This window comes from Protopterus annectens, chromosome 1.part0, assembly GCF_019279795.1.
Source record: "Protopterus annectens isolate FY-2018-M chromosome 1.part0, PAN1.0, whole genome shotgun sequence".
NCBI lineage: Eukaryota > Metazoa > Chordata > Ceratodontiformes > Protopteridae > Protopterus > Protopterus annectens.
The window spans coordinates 931,225,422-931,247,735 of NC_056725.1; positions in this window are offsets into that span (position 1 = coordinate 931,225,422).

A 22,314-nucleotide genomic window follows, 5' to 3' on the forward strand; every position below is an offset into this window, starting at 1 on the left:
CTGCTTATTACAATACAGATCCTCCAATCTTTTCCCACCAGCTCATGAGACAGTTTCTCTGAGGAGCTAAGAACTTAAGGCCCCCTAGATCTCCTCCCATTCCTGCTTGGGATCTCAACTATGTTTTGGAAAAGCACACCTTCCTTTTGAGCCTGCTTCCTCATCTGACATCAAGTTTTTATCTTGGAAGACAGTCATCCTGTTAGCTCTGACCTCTGCCAGGAGGGTTTCAGAGTTGCAAGCTCTTATGGCTGTGGAACCTTGTATTATTTTTCATCAAGACAGGGTGTCTTTAAGGACTAATCCTACTTTCATGCCTAAGGTGGTTTCCAAAGTGGCTTTAAATCAAACTATTCACTTGCCAACTTTTTTCCCCACTCCTCAAAATAAAGGGGAAAGGATCTTGCATTCCTTGGATGTACACAGACAACTACGTTTTTACCTGGACAGAACCAAGGACATCAGGAAATCAGAGCAATTGTTTGTTTCCTATGCTTCAAGTTCCCAAGGTAAAGCCATTTCAAAACAGACCATTTCTAAATGGATTGCTCATGGAATCAGATTTTGTTATTCACACCATGGAAAGTAAATCCCTGGGAGTATAAGGACTCACTCTACCAGAGCTGCTGCCACTTCAGCTACCTTCCTCAGGGGAGTTCCTACCAAAGACATTTTGGAAGCTGCAACTTGGAGTTCAGTGCATACTTTTTCCAAGCACTACAATCTACCTCCCTACTCTAAGTCTAGGACAGGCTTTGCTTCTGCAGTCTTGCAGGGCCTTTTAGCCGCCCCCTCTACTTTGACCACCTCCCTTTTATTCTGCTTTGGGATTCAACCCTACAGTCATGACTGCAACAGTGAAACACGAACATAGTACAGTTGTGTACACTTACCATAAATGTAGATGTTAGAGTGTCTTCACTGTTGCAGTCTGGGTTTCCCTCCCTCCTGTCCCCTCTTATTTTTTCCTTTGTATGGTTCTCTTCTTCACCCTTCTTCTGAGGTGCATTTGCAAAGGGTATGGGATCTTACTCATTTTGGAACACCTGACATCTGGGGCAAGAAAAACTGGAGAACATGGCGTCAGCTGTCAGCTTTGTACTCCTGGCGCTCTGACGTCAGGGAGCATGGCTGAGCAGCTGACGCCGGACCCAGACTTTGGGATTCTGGCCGACCGAGGACTGCCTGCCGGCAGGAGAGAACCCTACAGTCATGACTGCAACAGTGAAGACACTCTAACATCTACATTTATGGTAAGTGTACACAACTGTACTTTCTGTTGATGTCATATGTTGGCCTCCCCTTCAGAAAACCAGGTTGATCCATATCCATTAGCTGCTGTTCTTGTTTCACTGTTGCAGTCGTCACATTTGGGTTATCTGCCATCAGTACCACTCAGTCGGCCTGATTATCAAAGTCTTGGGTCCTGCGTCTTTCTTGCCGTGCGGTGCCCAAAGCAGAAGCAGTTCACAAGTGCTGGTCGGCCGACTCCTGAAATTTTCATTTTCGAGTTTTAGAACTGAAGTCTTCAACTAAAGGTAAGTACCCCATTGGGGAAACTTTTTCTTGCTCTAAACCGATGTCAGTAAAGGTCAGTAATTGTATTTCTTGTGGAAAGCAAACATCTCATAAAGATTTTCATTCGTATTGTATTCCTTGCCTAGGCCCTGACCACAATGTACCTCACTGTCGGTTTTGTGCCTTATTTAAAGCAACTATTCATCGTCTGTATATTTACGCTTCTAAATATTTTGGTACGCAGTTCAATTATCCAGATATGTCTTCGGTAAGCCACCCAGCTACCGACATTCCGAAAAAATACAAAGATAGAGACAGGCCGCCTAGGTCCAAAGCTGCCAGCGATGCTTCTTCTAAGCTAGTTGCCAGTTCGCCGGTACTCTGTCGCTTTCGCAGCCCGTGATACCCACTACTTCAGATTCGCAGGCCTCTACTGAGACCCATTCGGAGTCCGGTATGCAGTGAGATGCTTCAACTGTGGAACCTGCGTATGTCTCTACCTTGGATGGGTCCGGAGCCGCTGTGCAGGCACTGGCTTCTGAGAGTGTATTCAGGCCTACTGACTTGCATATTAAACCGATGACATCTTCTTCAAGGCCTAAAACTCGAACCATGCCTAGAAAACCGACGCCCAGACCGCATGGTCATTCCTCAATGCCTTAAAAACTAAGAATGGAGCAAATGATAAGAATGGCTGAAGACCTTATTACTTTAATCAGGAGAAGCCAACCTCCCCCCTCTAAGAAACCTAGGACTGAATTTGCTTATGATACTTCTGATCAGGATTCTGAAATTTCTGTTTCCTCTGATGACCAGGATTTACCGTTATCTACCTATGAGGATTCTGATGAAGAGGACTCTATTCCCTCTGCTTTTCCTCCAGAGGATTTATCTTTTGGTGAAACCTTGTATACTCTTAGGGAGCATTTTCACTGGGAAAGCCAGGATTACTCTGATTCTAAAAACAGGCTTGGGGATTATTTACTCCTGCCCCAACACTGGCCTTTAGCTATCCCCCCTGTACTGGACATTGTTGATGATGCCTTTTCAAAATCTACCTTGGCCCCTGACTCTTTACCTCCTGCTCCCCGAAAACCTGATAGATATTACAGGGTTCCTGACTCTCTCAAGTTCCTTTTTAAAAATCCTACTGCAGATTCTGAGATCATTTCACAGGGACCCAAGGGCATTAAGGCTACAACTGCCAAAAACCTTACCCCCCCCCCCATGGAGATTCCAGGGCGCTGGATAGATTGGGTAAGAAGGTATACACTTCTGCAACCTTGGCCATTAGGGCCTTAAACTGCCAGTTTCATGTGTTAAAGTATCAACAGCATATTAGTGGATTGCTTAAACAGAAAATTATGTTGATTCTTGACTGCTGAAAATAAGGATTTACAGGATTTAATGCATTCTGCTGAGCAAGTTGGAAAACATACTTTGCAATGTGGTTTTGATTCACTGGAAGCATCTTGCAGGGCTGCTGTCACTGGGTCTGTACTTAGAAGGCATGCTTGGCTTAAGGAACAATCTTTTCCAGATCATGTTAAAGCTAAATTGCTGGATGCTGCCTTAAATCAGGACCGCCTGTTTGGTAACAAAGCAGTAGTAGTACTTGAAAAGATAGAGGAAAAAAGCTAAATCTATGCAAACTGTTAAAGATTTCCTACAGTTACAGCCTCCAAGATTTAGTAGGCATTGGCCCCCTAAGAATTGGTCCTTTCCTGCCTCTTCCAGACCTTCTCAGTCCAAACCCAGAACCAGCAGAACACCCAGGCTTCAGTCCCAAGGTATGCACAGTACTAAGCAGTGGGGGACTCCCATTTCCAAATCGGGGAGTAGTAAGACTCTTCCCCCCCCCATGGTAAACTGTCTCAATGACTTAACTTTAAAACCTCCAAGCCCTTCTCATCTGACTGCTCCTTTAGGGGGAAAGATTGCTCTGCAGACAAATAACTGGGAACTAATTACCCAGGACAAATGGGCTTTAATATAGTTTCCCAAGGATACAGATTTCACTTCCACACGTACCAACCCCAAATGGTTAGCCAGATCTACCCCCAAATCAGTGGGCTGAGGCTCAAAAGCAAGTACTCTCTCTCTTAAGCATAAGAGCTATTCACCCTGTACCAGAAGAGGAAAAGGGACAAGGTTTCTACTCAAGACTTTTCCTGGTACCCAGAAAAGACAACTCATGGCATCCTAGCCTGGACCTTTCTATCCTAAACACCTTTTTGGTGATCCCAAAATTCAAGATGCTAACTCTTCACCAGTTGCTTCCTATGATAGGCAAGGACGCCTATTTGGCAACACTGGATTTAAAAGAAGCCTACCGGCACATCCCAATCTGGGAATCTTGCAGAAGATACCTACGCTTCAAAGCAGGCTACATGCACTGTCAGTTCTCTGCACTGCCCTTTGGCCTATCTACTGCGCCCAGGGTATTCACAAAGTGCCTAGCTCCAGTCATTGCATTTTGCAGGCAAAGAAATATTCAAAAATACCCATACCTGCACGATTGTCTAATTCAGGCAGAAAGCCAGGACAAACTTTTGAATCATCTGGCATTTGTACAAAAGGTTCTAACTTGTCTAGGGTACACCATAAACGAAAAGAAATCACATGTTGTACCCTGTCAACAACTTATATTCTGGCCAGCAAGCTTGAACACAACTTCCCAGATTTCCTCACACTAGAAACAAATTCATTTGACAGCTTACTTCAAACTAATGGCCACAAAAACCCTATCTGCAAGGCAAATACTGCAAGCCTTGGGGTTCATGGCCTCATGCATTCTCCTAATTCCATATGCAAGACTGCATATGAGGAAACTATAATGGTATCTAAAACATCTATGGTGTCAACATTCTCAGGATCTAGAAGCAATGATTCCTATCATACTTTGTCTACAGTTAGACTTTCTTTTGGTGGGCAGAGGCCTGCCACCAAAACAAGGGGCTACCATTCACTCTACCCCCTGCTGCCCAAACCCTAACAACAGACTCATCAGACTATGCATGGGGGGCTGACCTGGCAGGGAAGTGCATTCAGTGCAAATGGAACCCAAGTCAAATGCACCTGCATATCAATCAAAAAGAAATGTTAGCTGTACAGAATGCTCTGCCAGCCTTCAAGGACCACTTTCTTCCAGGACAATTAATGGTAAGGACGGACAACACCACTGTTATTTGGTACATAAACAAGCAGGGGGGACCCATTCATATACCCCCTCTGCAGACTAGCCATGGCTCTGTGGAACACAACCTTGAGCTAAGTGCATCTATAGGCTCAATTCCTGCCAGGAAAGCTAAATACACTGGCAGACAAACTAAGCAGAAATCTCATGGGCCCACATGAGTGGACACTGGAGCCAAAGATTTTCAACATGTTGATAAACAAATGAGGAAGCCCAGACATAGACCTGTTTGCCTCCCCCCAGAACTACCAATTGGACAAATTCTGCACAAGTACTCCCCACAAACAAGCTTGGAAAGTGGATGCACTCTCCTTGAACTGGAAAAATATATCAGTTTATGCCTTTCCTCCTCTGCCTCTCCTCTCCAAAGTACTACTAAAGATCAAAATGGGACAAACCAAGGACGATACTGATTGCACCAGACTGGCCATGCCAACACTGGTACCTCCTCTTGTATAGTGTGTCACTGCTGGTACCATAGCACCTGCCTCAGACCCCTACCCTGCTGTCCCAGCAGGAGGGCCAGTTTCTGCATCCTCAGCTTCAAACCTTGAACCTGGCAGCCTGGCTAATTATTTGACTTCTCGGATGTTCATAGTGATGTCCTTCAAGAATGCAACTGCAGTCATAACATGTGGGTTGTCCTGCCTCAGGCAGCCCTCGGTCGGCCGGATTCCAAAGTCTGGGTCCGAAGTCGGCTGATGTCGCATTTCTCTCCGACGTCAGAGCGGCTGGAGTACATAAGCATCAGCCGACGCCATTTTCTTCAGTCTTTCTTGCCGCGCGGTGCCCGAAGCAGAAGCAGTTCGCAAGTGCCGGTCGGTCAGCTCCTGTATTCTTAGATTCCGAAATCATCAAAAAAGCTAAGTACCCCGTTGGGGACCTTTTCTTGCCTCAGCCGATGTCAGAAATTACTGAAAAAGTTAACAATTGTCTTTCTTGTGGTAAACAAATACCTCATAAGGATTTCCACTCTTACTGTCTTCCTTGCCTTGGCCCAGACCACGACGTCTCGGCCTGTGTAGCCTGTGCTCGCTTCAACAAGCGCACTCTCAGGCGCCGGGTGGAGTTCGCTTAAGATTTTTTCGGCGATAAATTTGCTTACACCATGCTGTCGGAACTTCCGACATCGCAAACTCCCAAGAAGCGAAAAGACCGGGACCGACATCCTCGGCCCGTGTCTACCTCCGACTCCACGCCAAAACCTAGTGCGAGTGCTCCGGTTCCCTCTGAGACGGTCTCTCCACCGCTCCGAACCGAAGACACCGCATTACCGACGACTCTGATTCCGGACATCACTCTGACACCAGTTAACGATTTTCCTCCGGATACCGAAACCGAGGAAATGCCCAAGACCATTGCTGTAGACAAGGTCACTCCTGAACGTGGAGCTTCCAGGCCTCCTATGGCCATGTCTATTAAGGCCTACACTAGGGCTAAGGCAGCCAGCAAAACAAAGCATCTTACTACTAAAACCTTACCTCAGCCTACTCCAGAGACACAAATTATGTCCATGGCTGCTGACTTAATTTCTATGATTAGAGGTTCACAGGCCCATCCTGAGAGAGGATCCCAACATCCTTCTGATAAAAGGCCCCGGGTTGAACCCTCTGACCCTACTCCTTCAGATGAAGATTCTGAGGGCTCTGTCCACTCTGATAGCCAGGAAGAGCTCTTCCAGACCTATGAGGACTCGGATGCAGAAGATTCTATCCCCTCGGCCTCCCCTCCTGAGGATATTTCTTTTGGGGAAGTTCTGCATACCATGAGGAAACTTTTCAAGTGGCAGGGACAGGATTATTCTGATTCCAGAAAACGCCTTAGGACTTTCCTTAAGAAGCCCCAGCACAGGCCCTTAGCTATTCCTCCTGTACTTGATGTTTTGGATGATTTATATTCTGACTCTAGTGCTACCCCTGATTCTCTTCCTCCTGCTCCAGCCAAGCCAGACAGGTATTACAGGGTCCCAGAATCTCATTCCCATTTATTCAGGGCCCATACTGCTGATTTGGAAACTATTTCACAGGGGCCTAAAGGAGTTTCTGCTTCCACCTCTAAAAATCCATTGCCCTCCAACAGGGAAGCTAGGTCTTTAGAGATGGGGTAAAGGTTTACACATCCACTACTTTGTCCATGAGAGCTTTGAATTGCCTTTTTCATATGTTACAATATCAGGATTTTCTGTTAGAAGATTTACAAAAAACATTGGCCACTCCTGATCCTTTGGACAGGAAGGCTTTGCAGGAAGCTATACATAACACTCAACAAGCAATCACTTCCTGCAGTGTGGATATGATGCACTGGAAGCTTCATGTAGGGCAGCTATGACAGGGGCAGTCATTCGTAGACATGCGTGGTTAAAAGATCAACCTCTACCAGATCATGTAAAGGCAAAACTTCTGGATGCACCTTTGGAAAAGAACAAGCTTTTTGGTGCTAATGCTAAGGATGTGTTAAAGACCATCGAAGAAAAAGCAAAATCAGTTCAGATGGTGAAAGATTTCCTCCAGGTTCAGCCCCCCAGATTCAGAAGGAATTGGCCTTCAAAAAATTGGTCCTTTCCTAATCCAGAAAAGTTTCAAAGGGGTAAAACAGGCGTGGCGAGGAAGAGGCCAATACAGAGGCCCTTACAGGGGACGACAATGGCAGCCAGGAAACCAAAGAAGTGACGCAGGGGTTTCACCTGCCCCACAGCCACAATCTCAATGACTTTCCTCTACTTTCGCCTACCAGGGAACAAATATAAGCTCCCTTGGGCGGGAAATTATCTCTGTTTGCAGAAAATTGGCACAGACTGACAAAGGACAAATGGATTTTGGACATTATAGACTGAGGGTACAGGTTCCACTTTCATACCTTGCCAAGAAAACAAGGCATGCCAAACCTACCACAAAACCAGAGGGCAGAGGCTATCAAGCAAATCACTCTGCTTACTCGGATGAAAGCAATAGAAAGAGTTCCACAACAAGAACAAGACCAGGGGTTTTACTCAAGACTGTTCCTTGTTCCAAGAAAAGAATCTCAATGGAGACCAATACTAGACTTGTCCGCATTAAACATCTTTCTCATAGTACCAAAGTTCAAAATGCTGACTCTACAGCAACTCCTTCCCATGCTGGGCAAGGGGTCTTGGCTGATTACTCTGGACCTCAAGGAGGCATACCTGCATATCCCTATCAGACACAGCTGCAGAAGATACCTCAGATTTCTTGCAGGGCCAGAGCATTATCAATTCTCAGCATTGCCATTTGGCTTATCTACTGCGCCCAGAGTATTCACAAAATGCCTGGCTTCAATAATTGCTCATTGCAGGCGCCAGGAGATACAAATTTACCCGTACCTGGATGACTGCCTCATACAAGCGGACGACAAATTGATGTTGACAAGAAATTTGGACTATGTCATACGATTACTTCAAGCTCTGGGATACACAGTCAACTTCCAAAAGTCAAGACTGCAGCCATCCCAGCAAATAATCTTCTTAGGAGCCAAACTAGACACAGCCTCTCAAATGGCTTACCTGACAGAAGACAAGCAAGAGAAGTTAACTCATTACTTCAAAGGTTTAGCAAAACTTACCCAGATGACTGCAAGGAGATTCCTACAGGCCCTGGGTTACATGGCATCCTGCATTCTCCTGGTTCCATTAGCAAGACTACACATGAGAAAGCTTCAATGGTACCTAAAAAGCATTTGGTCTCAACACAGCAACAACTTGGAGTCAATCATACTGCTCATTCCATGCCTACAAAAGGAATTCCTATGGTGGGCCTCGGTGAGCCAGGCAAACACAGGTATGTCATTCAAAAAAACCACAGATAACACAGACCATGACCACAGACGCCTCAGACCTTGGATGGGGGGCGCACATGGAAGGCAGATGTATACAAGGACAATGGTCTCCAAAGGAAACACATCTGCATATAAACCAAAAGGAAATGCTGGCAGTAATGCATGCCATCCAGGCTTTTCAACACCAGCTTCAGAAAGGCCATTTACTGATACGGACAGACAACATCACTGTGATGTGGTACATAAACAAGCAAGGGGGTACCCACTCTTACCCCCTTTGCAGACTGACAATGCATCTTTGGGAAAAATCACTGAGCCTAAACATCCAGTTACAATCCCAGTTTGTTCCAGGCAAAGACAGTGTTGGCGGACAGCCTCAGCAGGAATTTCACAGATCCACACGAGTGGAGGTTACATCCGAAGGTCTTCACACAACTCACTTCGACATGGGGCAGGCCAGAAGTGGACCTATTTGCCTCTCACCTCAACCATCTTCTACCAAATTTCTGCACAAGGACATACCATCCAAAAGCTTGGAAAATAGATGCTCTCTCATTCAACTGGAACTTCCTAACAATCTATGCATTTCCACCTCTGCCACTGATGACCTCAGTATTACTAAAGATCAAAGCAGAGAGACCCAAGGGAATCATAATAGCTCCGGACTGGCCAAGACAACACTGGTACCCACTACTACAGAGCATATGTCACACCAGGAGGTGGGCCCTTCCCCAATGGCCTCTACTTTTGACTCAACACAATTTCGAAACAGTGCATCCAAACCTTCAGACACTGCAGCTAACAGCATGGGCGATCCCATAAATAACCTCAACCAATCTCTCTCCAAGGAAGTTCAGTGGATACTAACAGAGGCTCGAAGACCATCCACCAGAAAGATTCAGCAATTGGAATACCAGCAAAGGACATGATGCATCATTGTTGAACATCCCACTCATCTTGGAATATTTGGCAGATATGCTAAAGAACAGCCTCTCATATTCTTCCATAAAGATACATGCATCAGCTATTTCAGATAGATACAACACTGATCCTCCAGTTTTTTCACACCCTTTGCTAAGGCAATTCCTCAGGGGAATCAAGAACATTAAGCCACCAAGAAAGGCCCCAGTGCCAGCCTGGGACCTCAATTTTGTCTTAGAAAAACTGACTCTACCTCCATTTGAGCCAGCAGCTTCAGTTGACTTGCAATTTCTCTCATGGAAGACAGCTTTCCTGTTGGCAATTACCTCAGCAAGAAGGGTTTGAACTACAGGCCCTAATGGCAATACCACCGTTCATAATTTTTCACAGAGACAGGGTTTCATTAAGGACCAACCCTACTTTTATGCCAAAGGTGGTATCTAGGGTTTCTTTAAATCGAGCCATTCATCTGCCTGCTTTCTTCCCCAATCCTGAGAATAAGGGGGAAAGACTGTTGCATACCTTGGACATTCACAGACAACTTCGATACTACCTGGACAGAACCAAGGCCAGTAGGAAGTCTGAACAACTTTTTGTAGCTTACGCCCCTGCAGTCCAAGGAAAAGCAATTTCAAAATGGACTATTTCAAAATGGATTGGACATTGCATCAGATTCTGTTATTCCTTTCATGGAAAGACTGTTCCAGCCAATGTCAGACCACATTCCACCAGAGCTACAGCCACCTCTACAGCATTCGTAAGAGGGGTGCCTACTAAGGACATTCTAGAAGCTGCTACATGGAGCTCCATGCATACATTCTCCAAACACTACAATCTCCCTCTATACTCCAGATCCAGAGCAGGCTTTGCTTCGGTAGTCCTGCAGGGTTTGATTGCCACACCATCCTTTTCCTAGAGCATGCCTCCTCCCCCAGCTAAGCTATGGTATTCTACCCACATGTTATGACTGCAGTTGCATTCTTGAAGGACATAGTACAGTTTTGTACCTACCATAAATGTAGATGTCTGATAGACATGCAACTGCAGTCGGATTTTCCCTCCCTCCATGCCCCTCTATGCCTAGGGTCCACTCCTATCCCTGTTGCTCTTAGCTGGGGATATCTGTTATGGTGTATTTGTTTTATTGCTCATTTATTTGTCTGGAATCCTGTTTTTGTCTTCCAATTTGATTACAGCCTTCCTTGGAGGGCACCTGGCATCTGGGGCAAGAAACACTGAAGAAAATGGCGTCGGCTGATGCTTATGTACTCCAGCCTCTCTGACGTCGGGGAGAAATGCGACATCAGCCGACGTCGGACCCAGACTTTGGAATCCGGCCGACCGGGGGCTGCCTGAGTCAGGACAACCCACATGTTATGACTGCAGTTGCATGTCTATCGGACATCTACATTTATGGTAGGTACAAAACTGTACTTTTCACTGTTGTAGTCTTTACAATTGAGTTATCTTCCTGGCAGGCTACCCGCAGTCGGCCTGAATTCCAAAGTCTAGGTCCTGCATCAGTTGCTGTCGCCTACTCCATGACGTCAATGCGCCAGGGGTATAAAAGATGCAGCCAACACCATTTTCTCCAGTCTTTCTTGCTGCGCAGTGCCCGAAGCAAAAGCAGTTCGCAAGTGCTGGTCGGCCGACTCCTGAGATTTTAGTTTTTGAATTTTAGATCCGAAGTCTTCATTTAAAGCTAAGTACCCTGTTGGGGAAACTTTTTTTTTCTTGCTCCAGACCGATGTCAGAAAAAGTTCATAGTTGTATTTCTTGTGGGAAGCAAATACCTCATTCCTACTGTATTCCTTGCCTAGGCCCTGACCATGAGGTTGCTAATTTTAGGTTCTGTGCTAGATTTAACCAACGCACTATTAAGCGTTGGTGCAATTTTGCATTTCATTATTTTGGCAGAAGATTTACTTACACAATGTCGGCGGATAGCCACAGGACTACCACAATTCACAAGAAATGCAAGGAAAAAGAAAAGGACAAACATCCGAGGTCCAAAACTGACGACGAGGCTTCTTCTAAGCCAGCCGCCGGTTCTCAGTGAGGTGCTTTCGCAGCCCCACTCCCACTACTTTAGAGCCGCAGGCCACTACCGACTCCCACGTAGAGCCGACTAGGCCACCGGAAACTCAAGGTATTGGTACCTCAGAAACTATTCCCTCAGATGGGTCCGGAGCCGCTGAGCAGGCATCGGCTTCTGAGGGTGTTTTCAGGCCAACACAATTTTATATGTAAAAACAACTTCAGCTTCAAAGGCAAAGACTAAAGCACCTTTAAAGACAAAGAAACAAGTACAGCAGCCCCATGGACAGGCCTCCATGCCTAAAAAACAGATGGTCAAAATGGCTGAAGACCTAATTACTTTGATCAGGGGTTCCCATCCCCCTCCTGATAAGAGGCCTAGGCAAGAGACAGAATATGAATCTTCAGATCAGGTTTCCATTTCATCTGATTCCTCTTCTGATCAGCAATACTCTTCGTCCCTATGAGGATTCTGATGCTGAAGAATCTGTCTTCAGCCTCTCCTCCTGATGATTATTCTTTTGGGGAAACTCTGCATACCATGAGGGAGCATTTTCACTGGGAGAGCCAAGATTATTCAGAATCTAAGAAAAGGCTCAGACTTCATTTTACTGCCTCAGCACAGGCCAGGCCCCTTGCTATTCCTCCTGGGTTAGACATTGTAGATGATGTTTTTTTCAGAGTCCAGTCTGACTCCTGACTCCTTGCCTCCAGCTCCTGTTAAGCCAGACCTATACTACAGGGTTCCTGATTCACATAAATTTATTTTTAAAAACCCTGCTGCTGACCCATAAACTATCTCTCAGGGTCCCAAAGGGGTCAAGGCTTCCACTGCAAAAAACCATACCCCCTCTGACAGGGATTCTAGGGCACTGGACAGATGGGGAAAAATGATTTACACTTCTGCTATCTTGGCTATAAGGGCTTTAAATTGTCAGTTTCATATGCTTAAATAGCAATATATTATGGCACTGCTTAAACAAAAAATGTTCATAAATTCTGAATGTGCAGAAAACAAAGAAATGCAGGATTTATTGCATGCAGCTGAACAAGTTGGAAAGCATACTTTGCAATGTGGTTTTGATTCTCTGGAGGCCTCTGCAGGGCCACTGTTGCAGCTTCTGTCATCAGGAGGCATGCTTGGTTAAAGGAGCAGAATCTGCCTGATCATGTTAAAGCAAAATTATTAGATGCTCCATTACAGCATGATACCTTGTTTGGTGTTGAAGAAAATGGAGGAGAAAGCAAAATCTATGCAAATAGTCAAGGATTTCTTACAAGTACAGCCTCCAAGATTTAGCAGACACTGGCCTACAAAGAATTGGTCCTTTCCAGTGTCAGACAGGCCACAAAGGGGCAGATACAGACGCCCTAGAGGCTGGTCCCAGCCCCAAGGCACATACAGGTCTAAACAATGGGGTGCTTCTACCTCCAAAAGCAGAGAAGACAAATCACAGCCTTACAGGAAACAGTCCCAATGACTCCCCCTGCCTGCGCCAAGCACTTGTCTTTTGGCAGCACCTTTAGGGTGAAAACTAGCACTTTTTCATCAAAATTGGCACCTAATAACCCAGGACAAACTGGTCTTGAACAAAGTGTCACAAGGTTACAAATTTCACTTTCATACCCTGCCAAGGGCTCACAGTTTGCTATTCCTGCCAAAAAATCAATGGGCAGAGTCACAAAAGCAAATTTCATCCCTCATGGACATGAAGGTCATTCAGCAAGTACCAGAGCAAAAGCAGGGACAAGGATTTTACTTGACTGTTCTTGGTGCCCAGATAGGACAAAGCCTGGAGACCAGTACTGGACCTATCTATTCTAAACACACATCTGGATATTCCAAAATACAAAATGTTGACTCTGCAGCAGCTTCTGCCCATGCTGGGCAAGAACATTTGGCTTGTGACTTTAGACCTAAAAGAGGCATACCTGCATGTCCCAATCAGACAATCATGCAGAAGATACCTCAGATTCATAGCTGGCTTAATGCACTACCAATTTTCTGCACTGCCCTTTGGCTTATATACTGCACCCAGGGTCTTCACAAAATGCCTGGCTCCAGTAATTGCATTTTGCAGACAGAGGAATACAAATATATCCTTACTTGGACGACTGCCTCATTCAAGCAGAGAACGAAGACATTCTACTACAGCATCTGTCTTTTGTAAAAAGATTACTAGCATGCCTAGGGTAAAAGGTAAACGAAAAGAAATCAAAACTTGTACCCTCTCAAGAGATAATATTCCTGGGTGCAAGCATAAATATAACTGCCCAGATGGCTTATCTCACGCCAGACAAACAAAGGCAACTGACTACTTATTCAAATTGTTGGCAACAAAGGCCCAGTTATCTGCAAGAAAAATTCTGCAGGCTTTGGGCTTCATGGCATTCTGCATTCTGCTAATTCCATATGCAAGACTGCATATGAGAAAACTTCAATGGTATCTAAAAAGTGTTTGGACTCAACATTGCCACAGCCTGGAAACAATAATTACCCTCATTTCCTGCCTGCAACAGGAGTTTTGATGGTGGGCAAAGGCCTGTCACCACAACAAGGGACATCCATTCACTTTACCCCCAGCCAGGCAGACATTAACAACAGATGCATCAGATTATGCCTGGGGGGCCCACATGGCAGGAAGATGTATTCAGAGCACATGGTCCGCAAGCCATATGCATCTACATATCAATCAAAATGAGATGCTAGCTGTTCAGAATGCCCTGACAGCCTTCAAGGATCTACTTCATCCGGGACAACTACTGATATAGATGGGGACAATACCACAGTCATGTGGTACATAAACAAGCAGGGAGGCACTCATTCCTACCCCCTTTGCAGACTGGCCATGACTTTGTGGGACACAGCATTGACTTACCAAGTGCATCTGCAGGCACAATTCCTGCCAGGAATGATAAATACTCTGGCAGACAAGCTAAGCAGAAACTTCTTGGATCCCCACGAGTGGAAATTGGATCCGCAAGTCTTCAGCATCATGATAAGGAAATGGGGATGCCCGGACATGGATCTATTTGCCTCCCCTCACAACTGCCAACTACACAGATTCTGCACAAGGACTTATCACAAGCAAGCATGGAAAGTGGATGCTCTATCTTTCAGCTGGAAAAACTTAACAGTATATGCCTTTCCTCCACTGCCCCTCCTCCCTAAGGTACTCCTAAAGGTCAGACAGGAGAAGCCAAAAATGATACCGATTGCCCCAGACTGGCCCCGCTAGCACTGGTACCCAATCCTAAGGAACCTGTCTCAATGCTCAGCCTGGACATTACCTCAAATTCCTCACTTACTGTCCCAACAAAACAATCAGATCCTGCACAGCCAACTCAAGACCCTAAATCTGGCAGCATGGCGGATAATGTAGTCATTCAAAACACCCCTCTTTCTAAAGCAGTGATGGATGTTATTTTGGAAGCCAGGAGGCCTAGTACCCGAAAATCTTATGCTGAAAAATGGAATAGATTCTGTGCTTGGAGCCAGGCACAAGGGATTAACACGATTGTACCAAATATTCCTCAGATTTGGCAATACTTAACTGAGATGCTGAACAAAGGCCTATCCTTTGAATCAATTAAGATTCATGCCTCTGCCATTTCAGCTCATTACAATACACAGCCACCTATTTTTTTCTTATCCTTTACTAAGTCAGTACCTCAGAGGAGCCAAAAACTTAAGGCCTCCAAGGAGATCAGCAATACCTGCATGGGACCTCAATTATGTCTTGGAAAAACTCACCCTGCCTCCTTTTGAGCCAGCCAATAGAGCTGATATAAAACTCCTATCTTGGAAAACAGCTCTGCTCCTAGCAAAACCTCTGCAAGACGAGTCTCAGAGCTACAGGCACTCATGGCTGTGGAACCTTTTATCATTTTCCATCCAGATAGGGTTTCTCTGAGGACAAACCCGACGTTTATGCGTAAGGTAGTGTCCAGTGTGGCCCTTAACCAAACTATTCACTTGCCTATCTTTTATCCTAACCCACAGAATACGGGTGAGAGACTTCTGTATTCTTTGGACATACACAGACAGCTGCGCTTCTACTTGGACAGAACCAAAGCTTTCAGAAAGACTGAGCAATTACTAGTGGCATATGCTGCAGGATCACAAGGAAAGGCTATCTCAAAGCATCCAATTTCAAAATGGATAGGCCACTGCATTCGTTTCTGCTATTCACAACATGGCAAACCAGTGCCTTAAAGCCATTAGGCCACATTCAACCAGAGCAGCAGCCACTTCAGCAGTTTTCCTCAGAGGAGTACCAACCAAAGACATTTTAGAGGCTGCAACCTGGAGTTCAGTGCCCTTTTACAAAGCACTATCACTTACCACTCTACTCTAAATCCACGGCAGGCTTTGCCACTGCAGTTCTGCAGGGCCTCATAGCCGCTCCTAATCCTATTTAGCTCCAGCCTCCTACCCTCAGCTTTAGGATTCAACCCAATTGTAATGACTGCAACAGTGAAACACGATGAACATAGTACAGTTGTGTACCTACCATAAATGTAGATGTTCGAGTGTATTCACTGTTGTAGTCCAGGTTACCCACCCACCATCCCTCTTATCTTTGCTTGAATTTATCTGTAGTTCTCTATTCTATACAACCTATGTGGTGTATTTGCTGGTAGAGGAAATAATAATTTACTTTGGTGCATGTATGCTTTATTGATATATTTTTAGCCTACCCTTTTTTGGGGCACCTGACATCTGGGGCAAGAAAAACTGAAGAAAATGGCGTCGGCTGCAACTTTTATACCCCTGGAGCACTGACATCAGGGAGGAGGCGACAGCAATAGACGCCGGACCTAGACTTTGGAATTCAGGCCGACTGTGGGTAGCCTGCCAGCAGGATAACCCAATTGTAATGACTGCAACAGTGAATACACTCTAACATCTACATTTATGGTAGGTACACAACTGTACTTTACCATCCCTCAACAAACAAGTGTTGGATGTCATTTTGGAGGCAAGGAGGCCTAGTACTAGAAAATGTTATGCTGAAAAATGAAAAGATTCTGTTCCTGGAACCAAACTCAAGGGATAGGCACAGCAGTGCCCAATTCACCTCAGATTCTTCAGTAGTTAATTGAGATGCTTCACAAGGGCCTTTCTTTTTCCTCCATCAAAATTCATGCCTCAGCCATTTCAGCTCATATACCCCTGACTACCTGATGTCATGGAAAACGAGACAGCAACTGACGCAGGACCCAAGACTTTGATAATCAAGCCGACTGAGGGCTACTGCAAGCAGATAACCCAAATGTAATAACTGCAAAAGTGAATACACTCGAACATCTACATTTATGGTAAGTGTATACAACTGTACTTTCTGGCATCACTTTTTCCACTCTTTTAGCCATTATACACACAGACACTTTATAATCATGATTTAGTATTGAAATGGGTCTATGGATGGATCTGATAGGTCTTTAACCCTCTTTAGGTATTACAGCTACCACTGCTTTCTTCCAGGATGTTGGTACTTCTCTTAAAATACTGTTAAATCCTTCCAGATGTTTGTTTTTTTTTTCCCTCCTAGCTTCCAAACTTGAATACCATCTGTTCCTGGGAATTTTGTGTAGATTTGTTATACACTGCCATTTTTACCTCATCTCCTATCCTGTAAGTAATTGAGCCTCATCTACCTCTAGCCTTGGCGTATTTAATTCTTACATACACAGTTCTGTTTGTACTTTTTCTTGGATTTCCATGCTTTATTACAGACTTTCATAGAATTTACAAAATGTTTCTAATACCTCTACAGGATCTTTTGATGTTCTACGTGTTTCACTGTTGCAGTCATTACATTTGGGTAATCCTGCTGGCAAGCTGTCCTCAGTCGGCCTGAATTCCAAAGTTTTGGGTCCTGCGTCGGCTGCTGTCACCCCTTCCCGGATGTCAGGTCGTCAGGGGTATAAAAGAAGCAGCAGACGCCATTTTCTTCAGTCTTTCTTGCCGCGCAGTGCCCAAAGCAGAAGCAGTTCGCAAGTGCCGGTCGGCAGACTCCTGAAATTTTCGTGTTCGAGTTTCAGACCTGAAGTCTTCAATAAAGCTAAGTACCCCGTTGGGGAAACTTTTTTCTTGCTCCAGACTGATGTCAGAAAAAGTTAATAATTGTATTTCTTGTGGAAAGCAAATATCTCATAAGGACTTTCATTCTTACTGCATTCTTTGCCTAGGCCTTGATCACAACGTTTCTGGTTGTCGGTTTTGTGCTAGATTTAACAAACGCACTATTAAGGATGTCTGTTTACTTATCCGGAAATGTCGTTTGATAGTCATCCGACTACTGGAGTTTACAAAAAATGCAAAGAAAAGGAGAGAGATAAATAACAGTGGTCCAAAACCGATGACGAAGCTTCTCCTAAGCCAGTCGCCTGTTCGCTGGTTCTCAGTGAGGCGCTTTCACAGCCCCTGGCGGCCGCTACCTCAGAGTCACAGGCCACTACCGACTCCCACGTGGAGTTGGTTATGCCACTGGAAACTCAAGATATTGGAGCCTCGGACACTATTCCCTCAGATGGGTCCGGAGCCGCTGAGCAGGCACCGGCTTCTGAGGGTGTATTCAGACCTAAACATCTTTACATTAAACCGACTTCAGTTTCAAAGGCAAAGACTAAAGCACCTTCTAAAGCAAAGAAACAAACTCGAGCCACGTGGACAGGCCTCTATGCCCAAAAAACAGATGCTCAAAATGGCCGAAGACTTTGATTACCTTGATCAGGGGTTCCCAGGCATAGGCAAGAGACTGACTATGAATCTTCAGATCAGGTTTCTATTTCTTCTGATTCCTCTTCTGATCAGGAATATTCTCTTCCCCCCTATGAGGATTCTGATGCTGAAGAATCTATACCTTCAGCTTCTCCTCCAGAGGAATATTCTTTTGGGGAAATCTTGCATACCAGGAGGGAGCATTTCCACTGGGAGAGCCAAGATTTTTCAGAATCTAAAAAGAGGTTCAGGGATTTCCTTTTACTATCTCAACACAGGCCTCTAGCCATTCCACCTGTGTTAGACATTGTAGATTGTGTTTTTGGAGTCTAGTCTGACCCCTGACTCTTTACCTCCAGCTCCTGTTAAGCCTGACAGATATTACAGGGTTCCTGACTCCCATAAATTCCTTTTTAAAAACCCTGCTGCAGACCCAGAAACTATTTCACAGGGTCCCAAAGGAGTTAAGGCTTCCGCTGCAAAAAAACCTACCCCCTCTGACAGGGATTCTAGGGCACTGGATAGATGAGGAAAAAAGGTTTACACATCTGCTACCTTGGCTATAAGGGCCTTAAACTGTCAGTTTCATATGCTCAAATATCAACATGTCATGGCATTGCTTAAACAGAAAATGTTGTTAAACTCAATGTGCAGAAAATAAGGAAATGCAGGATGTATTGCATGCAGCTGAACAAGTTGGAAAGCATACTTTGCAATGTAGATGTCCTTCAAGGATGCATCTGCAGTCCTTACAAATGGGTTGTCCTGTCGTCAGGCAGCCCTTCAGTCGGCCGGATTCCAAAGTGTGGGTCTGGCCTCGGCTGGTGTCGCACTTCACCCGACGTCATAGCTGCAGTTCTTCGGGTATAAAGGCATCAGCCGACACCATTTTCCTCAGTCTTTCTTGCCGCGTGGCCAAGCAGAAGCTGTTCGCAAGTGCCGGTCGGTCAGAACCAGAGATTACTACTACCGAATACTACTTCGAAGACTTCTAAAAAGCTAAGTACCCCGTTGGGGACTCTCTCTTGCCTCAGCCGATGTCAGAAAAAGTGAATAATTGTTTAACTTGTGGGAAACAAATACCTCATAAAGATTTCCACTCTTACTGCTTACCTTGTTTAGGCCCAGACCACGACGTCGCAGCTTGTCTAGCCTGTGGTTCTTTTAACCGACGGACGCTTAGACGTCGGTCTGAATTTGCTGAGCAGTTTTTTGGCTCTGATTTTGCTTATATTATGCCGTCGGATCCTCCGACTTCACAAATATCCAAAAAACGCAAGGAAAAGGACCGACACTCGCGGTCCGCGGTTTCGGCCGAAACCGAGGTTAAGCCAACCGCGAGTGTCTCGGTTTCGGCTGAAATCGAGCAAGCGGTTCTTCCTTCAGCCAAAAACATGCCTTCTACCGAGGCCTCTTCAAACCTGGTGGAATCGGCTTCTGAAATCCAACCTGCGGTTGCGGTTTCTCAGGAATTATCGGACACTATTCCCTTGGATATCTCAACTCCTGCACGTGGAGCTGCTAGGCCTCCTGCAGCCATGTCCATTAAGGCCTTTGCCAGGGCTAAAGCTATAAAATCTGTGCCTGTTAAGACCCCTTCTCACAGGCCCAGCTCCAGTTCCCAAATGCTTTCCTTGGCAGAGGATCTTATTTCTTTAATCCGGGGATCCCAACCTCATCCAGACAGGGCCTCTCATCCACCTCCAGAGAAGAGGCCTAGAGCAGAGCCCCCTGTACCAGTGTCCACAGATGATTCTTCTGATGATTCAGAAAATACAGACCCTCCAGAGGCTCCTTCTTCCCCTTACGAAGACTCTGATGCTGAAGAGTCCATCCCTTCTGCCTCTCCACCTGAGGAATTTTCCTTTGGGGAAACCTTACATGCTATGAGGGAACAATTTCAGTGGCAGGGCCAAGATTTTTCAGACTCCAGAAAAAGGCTTAGAACCTTTTTGCATTTACCACAACATAGGCCTTTAGCTATACCTCCAGTTCTTTCTGTTGTAGATGATGCATTTAATGATGCTTGTACTGCTCCTGATTCATTACCTCCGGCCCCTGCTAAGCCCGATAGGTACTACAGGGTCCCGGACACGCATCACCATTTATACAAGGCTCCTTTTGCAGATCCCGAGACTATCTCCCAGGGGCCTAAGGCTGTAGCAACTATCTCTGCTAAAAATCCCCTCCCCTCTGAAAGGGAATCCAGGTCCTTAGAGAGATGGGGTAAAAAAGTTTACACTTCTGCTACTCTGTCAGCTAGGGCCTTTAACTGTCAGTTTCATATGATCCAATATCAAGAATTTATGCTTGACCAGTTAACTAAAAAACTGTCCTCTGATGAACCTTTTGATAAGAAGTATGTTCAGGAAATGGTACATAACATTCAGCAAGTTAGTAACCATTCTTTAAAATGCAGCTATGATGCACTGGAGGCTTCCTTTAGATCAGCCATGACTGGCACAGTTATCAGAAGGCATGCATGGTTGAAAGAGCAGGCCTTACCGGACCATGTCAAATCAAAACTGTTAGATGCTCCCATGGACAAGGCCAATTTATTTGGTTCTCCTGCACAACAGGTACTGAAGAAGATGGAGGAGAAGGCAAAATCTGTACAAACAGTGAAAGATTTCTTACAGGTCCAACCTCCAAGGTTTAGCAGGAATTGGCCCTCCAAAACTTGGTCCTTTCCAGACTCCTCTAAAGCACAGAGAGGCAGGAATAGGCGATCAAGAGGCAGAAACCAATCCAGGGGTGCCTACAGGGGACGCCAGTGGCAGGGTAACAACCAGCGAGGCACAGACACAGCCACCACCACTGCAACAGGACAATCACAGTGACTTGGCTCTGGCACCGCCTACCAGGGAACAACTAGCAGCACCCTTAGGCGGAAAGCTAGCCTTATTCTCAATAAACTGGCATTACATCACAAGAGACAAGAGGATTTTACAGACAATAGACCAAGGCTACAGGTTCCACTTCCATACTCTACCAGGGAAGAGAGGAATGCCAAACCTACCGCCAAATCAAAAGACAGAAGCTCTAAAACAAATATCTCAATTATTAAAGATGAGAGCTGTGGAAAAGGTACCATCTATGGAGCAAGGAAAGGGATTTTACTCCAGACTCTTCCTGGTACCAAGAAAAGAGAACAAATGGAGGCCTATTCTCGACCTGTCCGCTTTAAACACATTCCTCATTGTTCCAAAATTCAAAATGCTGACTCTACAGCAGCTTCTTCCCATGCTGGGCAAGGAGTCTTGGCTGGTAACTCTAGATCTCAAGGAGGCATACCTGCACATCCCCATACGACCAAATTGCAGAAGATACCTCAGATTTCTTGCAGGATCAGAGCATTATCAATTCTCAGCATTGCCCTTTGGCTTATCTACTGCGCCCAGAGTGTTCACGAAATGCCTGGCATCAGTAATTGCTCATTGCAGGCTTCAAGGAATCCAAATTTACCCCTACCTGGACGACTGCCTGATACCAGCGGACAACAAAAACAAGCTAACAGAAGACTTACAAAGAGTCATTTGCCTGCTGCAAGCCCTGGGATATACAGTCAATATAAAAAAGTCAAGGCTGATACCATCCCAAAGAATAACCTTCTTGGGTGCAGAGCTGGACACATCAAAGCAAATGGCATTCCTAACTGCAGAAAAGCAAGAGCAACTACCTCTCTACTTCTTGGCATTAACCAAGCAGAACCATCTAACAGCAAGAAAAGTACTGCAAGCCCTGGGCTTCATGGCATCCTGCATAATATTGGTCCCTCATGCCAGACTGCATATGAGAAAGCTTCAGTGGTACCTAAAGAATTTATGGTCTCAACACAAGCACAGCCTAGAAACCAAAATTCCAATAATCCCATGCCTGAAGCAAGAGTTCCTATGGTGGGCGCAGGCCTGTCAATCAAACACAGGATTGCCCTTCTACAGCATTCAACCAAGCCAAACCATCACGACGGACGCCTCAGACCTCGGTTGGGGGCCCCACATGCTGGACAAGTGCATACAAGGCTTATGGAATCTAGACCAGCTGCACCTACACATAAATCTAAAAGAAATGCTGGCAGTAAAATTGGCAATCCAGACATTCAGACCATTTCTCCGAGAAGGTC